This window comes from Neovison vison, chromosome 13 (assembly GCF_020171115.1).
Source record: "Neovison vison isolate M4711 chromosome 13, ASM_NN_V1, whole genome shotgun sequence".
NCBI classification, from domain to species: domain Eukaryota; kingdom Metazoa; phylum Chordata; class Mammalia; order Carnivora; family Mustelidae; genus Neogale; species Neogale vison.
Genome location: NC_058103.1, coordinates 33,936,428 through 33,950,034, shown reverse-complemented (window position 1 = coordinate 33,950,034; position 13,607 = coordinate 33,936,428). Strand labels below are relative to the sequence as shown.

Below are 13,607 nucleotides of genomic sequence, written 5' to 3'. Positions count from 1 at the left end.
CAAATTTAACTTTAAAAATTGAAGCAGTGTTGAATATTTTTTCATTAAACATCAGCATGTTGTTTTGGTAAGGCTACATATTTTTTCACTTCAGCTGTTGAAAATTTAGCATCTGAATTGAGATATACTTTTAGTATAAAATATACAGCAGATATTGCAGAGTTGGTATAAAAAATAGCAAAATAACTCAATAATTATATTGATAATGTGCTAAATTATAATATTTTGGATGGATCAGGTTAAAATTTATAAACTAATTTCATCTGTTTCCTTGTAATTTCTTAGCTAGCTGTGAAATAATACCTCACAAAATTACTTATATGACTCACATCATATTTCTGTTGGACAGGAAAATCCTCTACCTTTTGCCCACATTCCCAGGGAAATCCTCCTCCTCCTTTCTTTGCTCCAAAGATGAAAAGGATTTTTTTCCCATTTCCACAATCAAGAGTAAAATAGGAGTTTTCCACGCAACATTTATGGGATCACCATTAGGGCCATTTTTAAGTTATGGGTATATATAAACCAACAGTTTCTAATTTGGAGATGGCTGTCTCATAATAGAAAATGTCTCCTTGAGAGAGATTATCTGGAACAAATTGATTCTGTGCTGAAGAAAATCACAATTAAGACTATTATTACCTAGTAATGGAGTCCGTCAAGGAGCAGTGCCAGTCCACGCCAAGTGTAGATGACTATGTGGAACAATTAGATCTCTCATACATCATGGTCCCTAAACAACCACTTTGGAAAACAGGAAGTTTCTTATAAAGTTAAGATATCATATCATATGACCAAACAATTCTACTCTAGATATTTACTCGGGAAAAACTAAAACATGTTCATAAGACATATGTTCAAAACAAGACTTGTACACAAATGTCGTAGTTTTGTTCATAATAGCCCTACATCTGGAAACACCCTGAATGCCCACCAACAGGTCAATGTTTCAACAAGCTGTGGTATATCCATACAGTGTACATGTAGTATATTCCTACTACCTAATAACAACAAAAAACAAATAGTGCAACAACAACACGAATGACTCTTAGAAACATCCTACTGAGGGAAGTAAGTCAGATATAAAAAGAAAACATGAGGGCACCTCGCTGGCTCAGTCAGCAGAGCATGTGATGCTTGATCTCCAGACTGTGAGTTCAAGTCCCACAATGGGTGTAAATACATCCTATGTGATTTCATTTAAGCAAATCACTTTCCTTGTACCGCTTTGCAATTAATTCCCTCCAGCCCGCCTTCACCCCATACAACCACTGCTCTGATTTGTCTTTATAAATTGATTTCACCATCTTTTATATATATATCTATCTATCTTTTTTTTAAGATTTTATTTATTTGACAGAGAGAGAAAAATCACAAGTAGGCAGAGAGGCAGGCAGAGAGAGAGGAGGAAGCAGGCTCCCAGTGGAGCAGAGAGCCCGACATGGGGCTCGATCCCAGGACCCTGGGATCATGACCTGAGCCAAAGGCAGAGGCTTTAACCCACTGAGCCACCCAGGGCACCCATGGTTTCACCATCTTAAACAGGTCCTCTGACCCTCTCATTTTATTTTGGTTTCACCTTCTAAAGGTGAGGACTTTACCATGAGAAAAATTTTGTAAGTCCCAGATATCGTTTCTACTGAGGCTTTGCAAATTCCTAGTTAGAACTATTTCCTTCATCTGATCTGTAATTTCCACTGGAAACTGGTCCTGACTGACTTCCATGGCAAGGGTATGTATGCTTTGAACTAACACGTCCATTAAAGGGTCACACATATAATAGTAATCTGTTAGATGTTAGAAACAAGATATAATGGAAGTTCAGGAATAAAATGTAAGTGCAACTGATTTTGACTTTTGAAGGAGCTTTCTGCTTTCTAATTTTCAGCTGCATTAATTAAATGAGGGATTATTACAGTGGCTGGAATGAACCATGAAGCATAGGAGGCAGGTGGTAGTGAGCAAGTAGTTTTCTTTTCCCTTTTCTCTTTGCATTTGCCATGCTCTCTTCTTCCTTCCCCACCCAGACCACCTCTTAGGAACAAAAATAGTCATGTTTAGACAGAAGTTATTCCTAAGATAGGCTAGTCACAGGCCAAACATTTGACAAAGCTGAAGTTTTTTCTTTGACTTTTTTGTCATCCCTATTCCACTTACTTATGTCTGTTTCTTTCATTAAGTCATTAATTCAACAAATATTTATCAAGTACCATCTACATGTCAGATACTGTTTTAGATTCTTGGAAATTGTAAAAATAAGTAGTGATGCATAAAATAAGCAAAGTCCTTGCCCTCATGGAGTTTACATTCTACTTTGGGGAGATAGATAATAAATATATAATATGTCAGATGGTGAATAATTATAATGAAAAATAAAATTGGGGAAGGAGGGTAAGGAGTGCTGGGAGGTAGGGCATGAGAGATAATGGAGCTCACTGATAACATTTGGAATGAGACCTAAAGAAAGTGAGAGAGAGTAGGCATGTGGAGATTGGATATTTCAGGGACAAGAAATACTGAATGCAGAGGTTTCAAGGCAGAGCTGTGGGAATATGTAAAGAGCAGCAAAATCACCAGTGTGGCTGGTCTGAAATGAGAAAGGAAAAGAGCAGAAAGGTGAGGTGAGGGAGATCATGTCGGATTATACACTATTGAGCACAACAGTGATTTGATTTCACTTTTAGTTTAGCAGATTCACTCTGGCTATAGTATTAAGAGAAAATTTATGGGTGGGAAAGAGCCTATTGCAGTAATCCAGACAAAGGGTGATGATGTTTTTGAGTAGGGTGTGAGCAGTGGGGTTGGTTTAGATTCTGGGTATGTCTTAAAGGTATAAATAAAAGGAATTCCTGGTGGATTGGATGGGCTGTGTGAAGGAAAGCCAGAACAACTGAAATAGGTAGCATCGCCATATACTGAAATGAAGAAAAATGGACAAAAATAAAAAGTTCTGACATGTTAAATTTGTAATGTTCATTAGAAATCCTAATGGAGATGTTGGGTCAGCAGTGAACTGTATGATTCTGGAGTTTGAGACAGTAGTTCAGGCTAGAGATTAGTTTAAAGTTGACAGTGTATAGATGGGATTTAAAGCAATGAGATGAGACAAAATCATGTAGAGAGTGAATGATAAAGAGTCTGATAAAAATAAGGACAAGTCAGGTGCCTTGGTGGCTCAGGCAGTTAGGTGTCTGCCTTAGGCTCAGGTCATGATCCCAGGGTCTAGGGATCAAGTTCTGTATCAGGCTCTTTGCTCAGCGAGGGGTCTGCTTTTCTCCCCCCCCCCACTTTCAAATAAACAAAAAAAAAATCTTTTTTAAAAAAATGAATAAGGGGGACTACTGGGTGGCTCAGATGATTAAGCCTCTGCTTTCAGCTCAGGTCATGATTTCAGGGTTTTGGGATCAAGTTCCGCATCGGGCTCCTTGCTCAGCGAGGGACCTGTTTCACCCTCTCCCTCTGCTACTCCCCCTGCTTGTGCTCTCTCTCTGTCTGTCAAGTAAATAAATCTCTTTAAAAAAGAATAAGGACAAATTGTTAATGCATACATTGAAGGGCACTGTTTTAAGCACTTTACATATATAATTCATTTAGTATTCACAACCATTGTGGGAGGTTGCAACTTTCATTATCCTTAATTTATAAATGAGGAAATTGAATATCAGAGAAATTAAGTGATTTCCTTTTGATCAAATGGCCCCAAATGATAGAGAGGGGATTCAAAGCCAGGCAGATAAGTAAATATTGCTTGTTTAGAGTCCTGGGTCACTCTAATTGTTAGCATTCAGGGAGAAAAAGAACCAGCAAGGAGATGAAAAGGAGGTTCCAGTGGGTAGGAAGAGAAGCTTGAATGATGTTTCCAGAGCGCAGAGGACAAAATGGAGAAAATGCCCCATACCATCAAATGCTGCTGGCAGATAAGGAAGATTTGAAAACTCAACACTGACCTTTGCATTTAACAAAGCGGCTCTAATCAGTGACTTTGACAAAGGCTGTTTTGAAGCAGTGGTGGAGTTAAGGCTCAGAGAGGGTCCAAGAGAGGATAAAAGAGGCAATGAAGTTCAACCCTGGAGTTCAGCACAGATACCACCCCCTACCAAGTCATAGGTATTCACATATTAATACAAATTAAAGCAGCCGCTGAGATTTGTTGTACAAACAAAACAGGGATTTGATTGGGAGCTTGGTGAAGAAAAGATAGGGGTAATTTTACAGCCATTTTCAAGGAGAACAAACATGATTTCCCTTATCTTGGCATTCAGTTTTGGTCTTTCCTTCATTAAAAATTTCCAAGCTCCAAATTTGCCTATCTCCTCTTTTCAGAAGCAGATTTCCCCAGGACCATGTTTTATTTGTCTACTCATCCCCAGTGTAGCCCAGGAACACCAAGGAAGGTACCAATGCAAGTGTGATAAATGACTAACATCCTAAATGTTGAATATCCTACCCTGAAGTTATTGTTGACTACTTGTTGTTCCCATAATAAGCCCATGCTTTTCTTTGTGTACTTTCACTCATTCAGATCCATAAAAAGTTTTATGCCCATCTTTTTAAAGCCATGCACAAGATCTTGGTTTTCCTTTTATTGTGTGTATTTTCATAATAGCTCATTACCTGTCCCGTTCTCTGTTCCCATCATTAAATAGTAAAGCTCCTCCCAGTAAAAGACTTTACCTTTGAATCCACAGAGAACTTTATTTTCATTTTCCATACTTTCTCTTGTATTTTACCTATATGGACTTGTCTTGTCCCTTTCTCCAGCTTACTATAAATTCCTCCAGGATAAGAACTATCACATGTTTTAATTCCTTACAGCAGAGTGCTTAGCACATAGGAAATACTCAGTATACGTTTTTTTTTAATTAATCGGTGAATATTAAAGTTATTTGAGTTGAATGATACTGACCTGTACGAAATTATACTGCTGCTAACCTTAGACAGTGGGACCTCCCATTCCACATAGTAACAGCTGCATAATGTCTTCAGCTTAGAGACAATTATTTTTTTGCTAGATTTAGGAAAGGTTAGGAAATAGTATAACACATCAAAATAATAACTAAACCCAATGAAATTCGAAGTTTAAGATTTGTTGGTTTTCTTTTTTAAATATTTTTAACACTTTTTAAGATATGTAGTTAATTAATATACCTACTAATTGCTTTTTAAAAAAGATTGTATTTATTTATTTGACAGAGAGAGAGATCACGGGTAGGCAGAGAGGCAGACAGGAAGAGGGGGAAGCAGGCTCCATGCTAAGCAGAGAGCCCGATGCGGGTCTCTATCCCAGGACCCTGAGATCATGACCTGAGCCGAAGGCAGAGGCTTAACCCACTGAGCCACCCAGGTACCCCTAATTGTTTTTTTCATAACTTCTCATATACGAATCAGTGAGTATTCTTTTAATTTACGTTCTTTTGGGGTGCCTGCATGGCTCAGTCATTTAAGCGCTGCCTTTGGCTGCGGTCATGATCCCAGGGTCCTAGGATTGAGCCCTGCACTGGGCTCTCTAATCAGCGGGAAGCCTGATTCTCCCTCTCCCACGCCCCCTATTTGTGTTCCCTCTCTCACTGCGTCTCTCTCTGTCAAATAATAAATATAAAATCTTTAAAAAAAGAAAAGCCTTTCTTTCCCTCTCTCTTATATTTAAAAAAATCTACATTCTTTCTTCTTCTTTTTCTTTCTTTCTTTCTTTTTTTTTTTTACACTCAGTTTGGAGCTAAAACTCACAATCCAGAGATCAAAAGTTGCATGGTCAAAAAAAAAAAAAAAAAAAAAAAAAAAGTTGCATGGTCTTCCGACTGATCCAACCAGACTTCCCTTTTTAAATTTACATTATTTCTGATCATCTGGTTCATAAAATTATAATTAGGCTGCTAATTCAGTTATGAAAACTCAGCTTTCACTAGTACATAGAAGTGATACAACCAAAGGGATATAACCAATAGTTTTAGTCAAGGATTTTACATATAATAGTGAGTGGTAGAATCTTGAAAACTGAGACTTCAGACCTGTTGCAAATGGCTGAAATGAAATGTTAATATATTTCCCCAAGCCTTGACTAAAATAAAATGGTATAACATTGGTATAACATTATTTTATATAAACACATAATAGAGATTGTTGGTAAAGAGTGGGTTAAGCAGGTGCCAAAATGAGGGAGGCAGAAGGATATTTAACTCTGGTTGCTCTCTACTATACACTTGACTTTTCTACTATACACTTGACAGTTTGGCTTTTACTACTCACCCAAAATACTTAGTTACAAATTTGCCAGAGTGACTCAGTGGGTAAACTGACTTGTGCCAAGAATGAATAACTCTCTTTGGAGGTTTTAAATCACAGAATACCACTTCATTCTATTTGAGGATGAATATTATATTTTCTTGACCCCCCCTAAATGATCCTTGTTAGATTCCATATGGCTACTAGCAAATAACAACAATATTATATTTTCTTGACCCCCCTAAACGATCTATGTTAGATTCCATATGACTACTAGCAAATAACAACAACAACAAGAGGTAGTTAACTCATTATATTACAGATGAGAGAATTTAGGCCCAGGAAACCTGTCATGCATCCCAGTGGTTATCATCAGATCACGGAACTAGTAATCTTCAAAACTCTATCTCAAATCTAATCACCTTGCCTCCAGTTTCTGTATCTTCCACTTTCCTGCTTTCATTTTTTGTATACGAGATCAGTAAATTGAATGATTTGGGGATTTGGGGAATGTCTCTATTTAGCAGAGAATAAATTTTCTATCTGCCATTGGATCTATCTTCTTTTAAAATGAAAATGCCTCGGGGTGCCTGGATGGCTCAGTTGTTCGGTGGCTGCCTTGGACTCAGGTCATGATCTCAGAGTCCTGGGATGGAGCCCCTGCTCAGTGGGGAGCCTGCTTCTCCCTCTCCCACTCCTCCTGCTGTGTTCCCTCTCTTGCTGTCTCTCTCTCTCTCTGTGTGTCAAATAAAATCTTTAAAAAATGAAAATAGCTTTAGAAATTAAAAGTAGTATTTGTATAACATTTTACAAAGGCATTTCCACATATTTTGAGATCAGTAGCTGCCATTTCATACAGATAGTGATCATCATTTTATTAGGGTGGGTTCCTGTGACAGAGGAGTCCAAGCAGCTGGGGAAGCAAGTCTAGTTAGCTGGAGGGTTCATTTGGGTGGGGCTTTTTGCAAAACTGCTTGGGGCCAGGCAATTGGAATTTATTGGTAAATAGTGACTATCTTTCTAAAGATGCCTTTTCTTTGAATAGGTAGGTCAGTGGTTCTTCTCCACCACCCCCCACCCCGCCGTCCAAGATTTTATTTATTTGAGAGAGAGAGTGAGCGAGCAAGAGCACAAGCAGAGGGAGCAGTAAGCGAGGGAGAGGGAGAAACAGCCTCCCTCTGAGCAGGGAGCCAGATAAGGGACTCCATCCTAAGACCCTGGGATCATGACCTGAACCATAGGCAAATACTTTACTCACTGATCCACCCAGGCGCTCCAGGTCAGTGGTTCTTAACAGAAGGTGATTTTTGCCACCCAGGGGACCTTTGCCGTTGTCTAGAGATATTTTGATGGTCACCAATGGGGGTAGTGGTGCTCTTGGCATCCAACAAGTAGAGCCCACGGATGCTGCTAAATATCTGACAACGTACAGAACAGCCCCCACAACAAATTATCTGGCCCCAATGTCGGTGGCCCTGAGATTGAGAAACTCTGTACTAAGGAAAAACTCGTGGAGGAGCTAGAGGAAGCTTCTTGAATTATTACTTATTTTATGCACATAAGAGCAACTAGGTCACCTACACACTATTTTTTTTTTTTTTTTTTTCTTTTTGGAAGAGGCTAACAGTTCCTAAGAAATCTGGAAGACTTTATCTGGCTTTCCTTGCACTGCATGTCAAGTTGGCCCAGGTCATTAAGTTTTGTGAAACTGCTGCGGCCCTTGGCATCCTTCCTTTCTGGCTTTCAGAACTCCATCCTAGCTGCTACTTTTTTGGCGTCTTCTGCGGTAGCAGAGAATCCTGCGGGGACCTTATACACATCCAGGTGTTTTATTACGTCGTGTTTCTTTTTTAAACAAATGTTAGATTGTGTGACGTGCCTCACAGGACACAGGAGTTGCCTCAAGGGGAATCAGATTTTCTTCAGGAACTGACGGACCTCGAGGGAGAGGAAGGTCAAGGGCTCTCCCGACAGCAGCCCGCGTCCGACTGCGTCTCGGGGAAACCTCACGTCCGCACACAGCCCCTGCTCTGGCGAGCACGAAGCCGTTCCAGCCTCACTCAGAGGTGCGCGAGTGCGCGCGACCCGCTGCTGAGGCTGCGGAGGAGACCAATGAGCGCGCCCTCTCTCCACGCCGGCGCGGGATTGGGCGAGCCGCGCCAGCCTCTCGGCCTAGCAGCGGGCGGGGCGCGCCCAGAAGGAGCTGGGATAGGCGCGCCCGCTGCGCCAGCGTCCCGGGGGCGCGTGCGCGGTCTCGCGGCGGCCGCGGGGGCCGGTCTCGCGCGGTCTCGAGGTGGACTGAGTCGCTGGCGGCGGCGGCGACGGCGGCGACTGGCGGTGGGGCGGAGGCGGGGTCTAAGGCTGGTGAGGTGGGGAATCGGGAGTTTCTGGATTCTTTATCCGGTATTTTAAGTGCCGCAGGGGAGCTGTCGTTTGTTCAGTGTGTGGGAGCGGCCGGGGCGGGAGGATCGGCGGCCCGCGGTGGCGCAGAGGTAAGAGGCGGACCAGCGTCGTCTGTGTGGAGATCTTAATCAACAGGTCCCGGGGAGCGCGTGGGGGGGAGGGGCGGCGGGGCTCGTCCCCTCCCCCACACGCCGCTCTCTCGGCCCGAGCGGGACGGGGGGCTGCTCCGCGGTCTGCCCCGGACGGCGGGAGCCGCGGCTGGTCGCAGAGGGCGTGAGCCCAACCTTTGTCCCTCGGCGGGGGACGCTGCCCGGCCCCGCCCGCTCCCTCTGCCTTGGCGTTGGGACCACCTTAGCGGGGGCTGCAGCCAGCCGGGCCCGAGTTACGGGGGACGAGCCAGGGAGTTCCTTGCCCTCTGCTTCCCCCGCACCCGGATTCACAACTCCCGGGACTCCCTCTAAGGCCCGGCGGGGGAAATCGGTGGGACGAACACTTTCCTTTGGGAGACGGAATGTAGTCAGCGTTCCTCTGCCTGACTCAGCTCCTGGTATTCGGTGCTTATTGCGTCCTTTAAACGAATAAACAGTTCCTACTTCCTTGTGTCCACTTTTAAAGAAAAACCTAATCTCGTTAATGGTTTCTGATAATTTACTTGAAGTTTGCAAGGTGAATTTAGAAGCCTCTAAATTATTGTAATCCTCATTTAAGGAAAGACGCTTTAAAAACAATCTTTGGCGCAAATTATGTAACTTCCTAATAATAATAACAACTCACCTTCTGTTTAGTTGATTGGCTTACAGTAATGTGTGCCGAATTTAGGTTTCGGTAGGAAGGTTTTTCTTGGCAGTTGGCGCTAAAATTAAAATCTGATAGCTGAGAGGTTTTAAGAAGTAGCATACAGTGTGTGTGTTTTGTCCCGTACTCCTTTAGAATTGTGAGAATTTAGATTTGGAAATCCTGTGAAACGGGACTTTGGAAATTTTTATTTTCCTGAAAAGGTAAAAGGTGTTAATGTTTCTGATTTTTAAAAAAGTGATTTCATGCTTTAATGGTGGTATCCTAATTATGCCTTTGGATTATACCAGAAGTTAATAACCTATTAAATTCTGCAATAGGAACAAATGACATGTGGTTATTGGTGCCTTTGAAGTTTAAGTATTGGTGGTAATGAAATTGTTAAGTAAGCTTTTTTGGATTATGAACTACTGGTTTTTTACTAGTTCCCTGTGGACATGGCATGTGAAGTCTTAAAAGGCTCTTTAAATTGTAGTAGGCTGAAGCTATTAAATTATAATGTAAGATCTTTATAGATGAAACGGGCAAAAATATGAAAAGCAGTTCATTGTTATCTTTGCTAAAAATGACCAGGTAAATTTTACCATGTATTTAAATGACTTTTGACTAGACACACCTGAACTTGACAGGTAAAGATGGACTCATTATAATATTAACTTGCTTTAGAATATTGAAATGGAAGAGTTTGACTTGAAGGTGACCTGAGTCGGTATGCTGGGTTTAGGTGTTTTTATGCTCTTTCTGACTTATGATCTTGATTAAAAAGTTCAACACAAACATAACAAGAAATTTGATCCATTTTATGTATCAGTATACTAACATGCTCTATTTCTCTGATAGTTTCTGTTTGCAGGGTGTCTTGGAGAAATAATTTCTTAACATAGGTTCTTTACATATAATATTTGATTATATATTTATTGAATCACGGGATTCCTGAGTTAGGAAGTAATCATAGTGTTGTATAGCTTAACCTCTTCATTTTCCAGGAGAAGGAAGTGAGGTCTGTAGAGTTAAGTAGCCCATAGTTTGACTGCTTTTTAGTGGCAGAGTGGGAACTAAATGCTAAAATACGCGTCTCCAGATTCCAAGTACGGTGCTCTTTTCACTGTATACTATTATTAGATAAACCAATAAATTATTCTTCTCAAAATCCTGTATGTATCTGGCAGGATTGATTCTTTTCATTTTCTTTCTTTTCGTTTCTCTCTTATTTTAATAACCACTGACAGCCATTAGTTCATTCCCCTATGAAAGGGTTGTTTTCAGTTTTTTAGTATTTTAGGCAATGTTTAGTGAATATCTTTCTGCATGTCTCCTCTGGCACATGTGTGAGGGTTTCCTACCCTAATTAGAATTGCTGGGCCATAGGTTGTGCATTTTCAGCTTTACTAGCTGCAGCCAAATTATCCTCTAGAGTTTAACAAGTTACGTTCTTGCTGACAGTATGTACATCATCTTTGCCCACACTTACAGTTGTCAGATTGGCATGGTCAGATTTTCAAATTTCTGCCAATCTGATAAATGTTTCATTTTCCTTGTTTTAAAAAGATTTTAACTTTATTTTTAAGTTACATGAAGTGAAATTTTGTTTTGTTTCTGTACAGTTTTTGTTGTACAATTGTTTTGACAAATGCAGAGCTGTATAACTACCAAAATCAAGTATAGGTTCAGCACCTATAAAATTCCCTTAAGCAGCTGCTCTTTCTTCTGTAATCAACCCTTCCCTCCATCACCTGTAATCCTTGGCAATTAGTGATCTACTGTCTTTCCCTGTAGTCTCTCTTTTCTAGATTATCTTATAAATGGAATCATTCAGTATTTAGCCTTTTGAGTCTGGTTTCTTTCATTTAGCATAATACAGTTGAGTATTCATGTTGTGAGCATATCAGCAGTTCCTTCTGTTTTACTGCTGAATGTAGTATTCCATTGTAGGGATGTACCACAGTTTGTTCACCAGTTGAAGGAAAGCTGAGTTAGTTTTTAAATTAAAAAAAAAAAAATTAACTCTGAAAAAGTTGCTGTTGCTATAAATCTCTGGGAACAGGTTTTTGTGTGAACATAAGTCCTCCTTTCTGGGTTATATGGTAAGTGTAGGTTTACTTAAAAAATGGTCTGTGGTAGGCAGTATAAGGGCCCATAAAAATATCCTAATCCCTTGAACCTACGAATAAACTAGGTTATAGCAAAGACAAATTAAAGTGGCGGTGGATTTAAGGTTGCTAATCAGTTGACTTTAAAATAGGGAGAGTATGCTGGTTTACCCACAGTAGTAATCCAATGTCCTTAAAAGAGAAAGAGAGAAGAAGTAGTAGAGTAGGGAAAAAAGATCTAACAACAGAAACCACTCCAGAGAGATGAAGAGTTCCTGGTTTTGAGGATGGGGAGAAGAGCTGTAAGCTAAGGCATGTGGTGGTCTCCAGAAGCTGGAAAAGGCTAGGAAGTGGATTAACATTTGGAGCCTCCAAAAGAGAACGCAGCTCTGCTAACATCATGATTTTAGCCCAGAGAGACGTAGGTCAGATTTTTAATGTACGAAGTAGAGTAATAAATTTGTGTTGTTTTTAAACAGCTAAGTTTGTGGTGATTTGTTAAAACAGCAAACTGTTTTCCAAAGAGGCTGAACTGTTTTGTATTCCTACCAGCAATGTATGAAGAATGTTGCAGTTACTTTACATCCTCATCACTTTGTGTGGTCAGTTTTTTTGTTTTACATTTTGATAGGTTTGTAGCAGTTTCTCACTGTGGTTTTTATTTGCATTTTCTCATGACTAATGTTGTTGAGTATCTTTTCATATGCTTATCTGCCATCTGTGTATCTTCTTTGGTGAAGCGAAATCTTTTGTCCATTTTAAAACAATTTTCTAAATGTCTAGTTTTGAGAGTATTTCCTAGTCCTTTGTCCACCAGGTGATTTACAAAGATTTTCTCCAGTCTGTTGCTTGCCTTTTTACATCCTCCTATCAGTGGTTTTTGAAATACAGAGGTTTTAGATTTTGATGAAGTCCAAAGTATCTGTATTTTTTTATGGATCTTTTGACATTGTGTATGAGCAGTTTTTGTCTAATCCAAGTTACAGAGGTTTCTCCCATGTTTTCTTTTACGAGTATTATAGTTTTATATTTTACATTTAGATCTGTGTTTCATTTTGAGTTAATTTTTATATAAAGAGAATTTTGGGTCGAGTTTCATTTATTTGTCCAGTTGTTCCATGACCATTTGTTGAAAAGACTCTCCTTTCTCCCTGGCATTGCCTTTGTGTCCCCATCAAACACCATTTTGCTACATTTTTCTGGGTCTGTTTCTAGACTCTTGTGTTTAGTTGATACCCTTATCTTTTGCCATTATCAGTGTCTTGACTGCTGTAGTTTTAGAGTCTGGAAATCAGGTAATGTGAGTTCTCCAACTTCATTCTTTTCAAAAAATTACTGTAGCTATTTTAGTTCTTTTGCCTTTCCATATAAATGTTAGGATTAGCTCGATATCCACAAAAAAATCTGTTAGGGTTTTGATTAGGATTGAGTTTAATCATTAGGTCAATTTGAGGATAATTGACATTTTAACAAAGTTGAGTTTTCCAGTCTATGAAATAGTATTTTTCTCCACTTATTTAGGTCTTTGCTTCCTTTCATGAGTGCTTCATAGTTATCAGCATATAGATCCTGCAACTATTTTATTGAATCTATACCTAAGTAATTCAGTTTTTTGGTCCTATTATAAGCAGTCTTTAAAAAAAAAAAAAAAAGTGGTTTTGGGGCACCTGGGTGTCTTAGTCGGTTAAGCATCTTCCTTTGGCTCAGGTCATGATCCCTGGGTGTCTTAGTCGGTTAAGCATCTTTCTTTGGCTCAGGTCATGATCCCCCAAGTCCTGGGATGGAGCCCTGTGTCCCCATAGAGCAGGGAGCCTGCTTCTCCCTTTCCGTCTGCCTGCTGCTCCCCCTGCTTGTGCACACGCACTCTGTCAAATAAATAAATAAAATCTTTTTTAAAAAGTGAGTTTATAATTGATCATTGCTAGTTTATGGAATTACAGTTGATTTCTTTTGTAGTGACTTTGTATCCTCGGTTTTTACCAAACTTATTTATTAGTTCTAGGGGGTTTTGGGGGAGGGTAGATTTCTTAGGATTTTCTAAGTAGACCTCTCTGTGAATAAAGAATTGTTTCTTTCTAATGTATATGCTTTTTTCTT

General features: G+C 40.0%; 1 protein-coding gene across 2 annotated transcripts in view; it reads left to right on the top strand.

Moving 5' to 3' along the window:
* Positions 1-8,599: 8,599 nt before the first annotated feature.
* The window catches only part of PALS1 (protein associated with LIN7 1, MAGUK p55 family member), a 77,751-nt gene continuing 72,743 nt past the window's right edge, over positions 8,600-13,607 (top strand). For both annotated transcript variants that reach the window (XM_044231315.1, XM_044231314.1), the window contains exon 1: positions 8,600-8,714. The gene's annotated coding sequence lies outside the window, so the exon portion shown is untranslated. The remainder of the gene's footprint in view (positions 8,715-13,607) is intronic.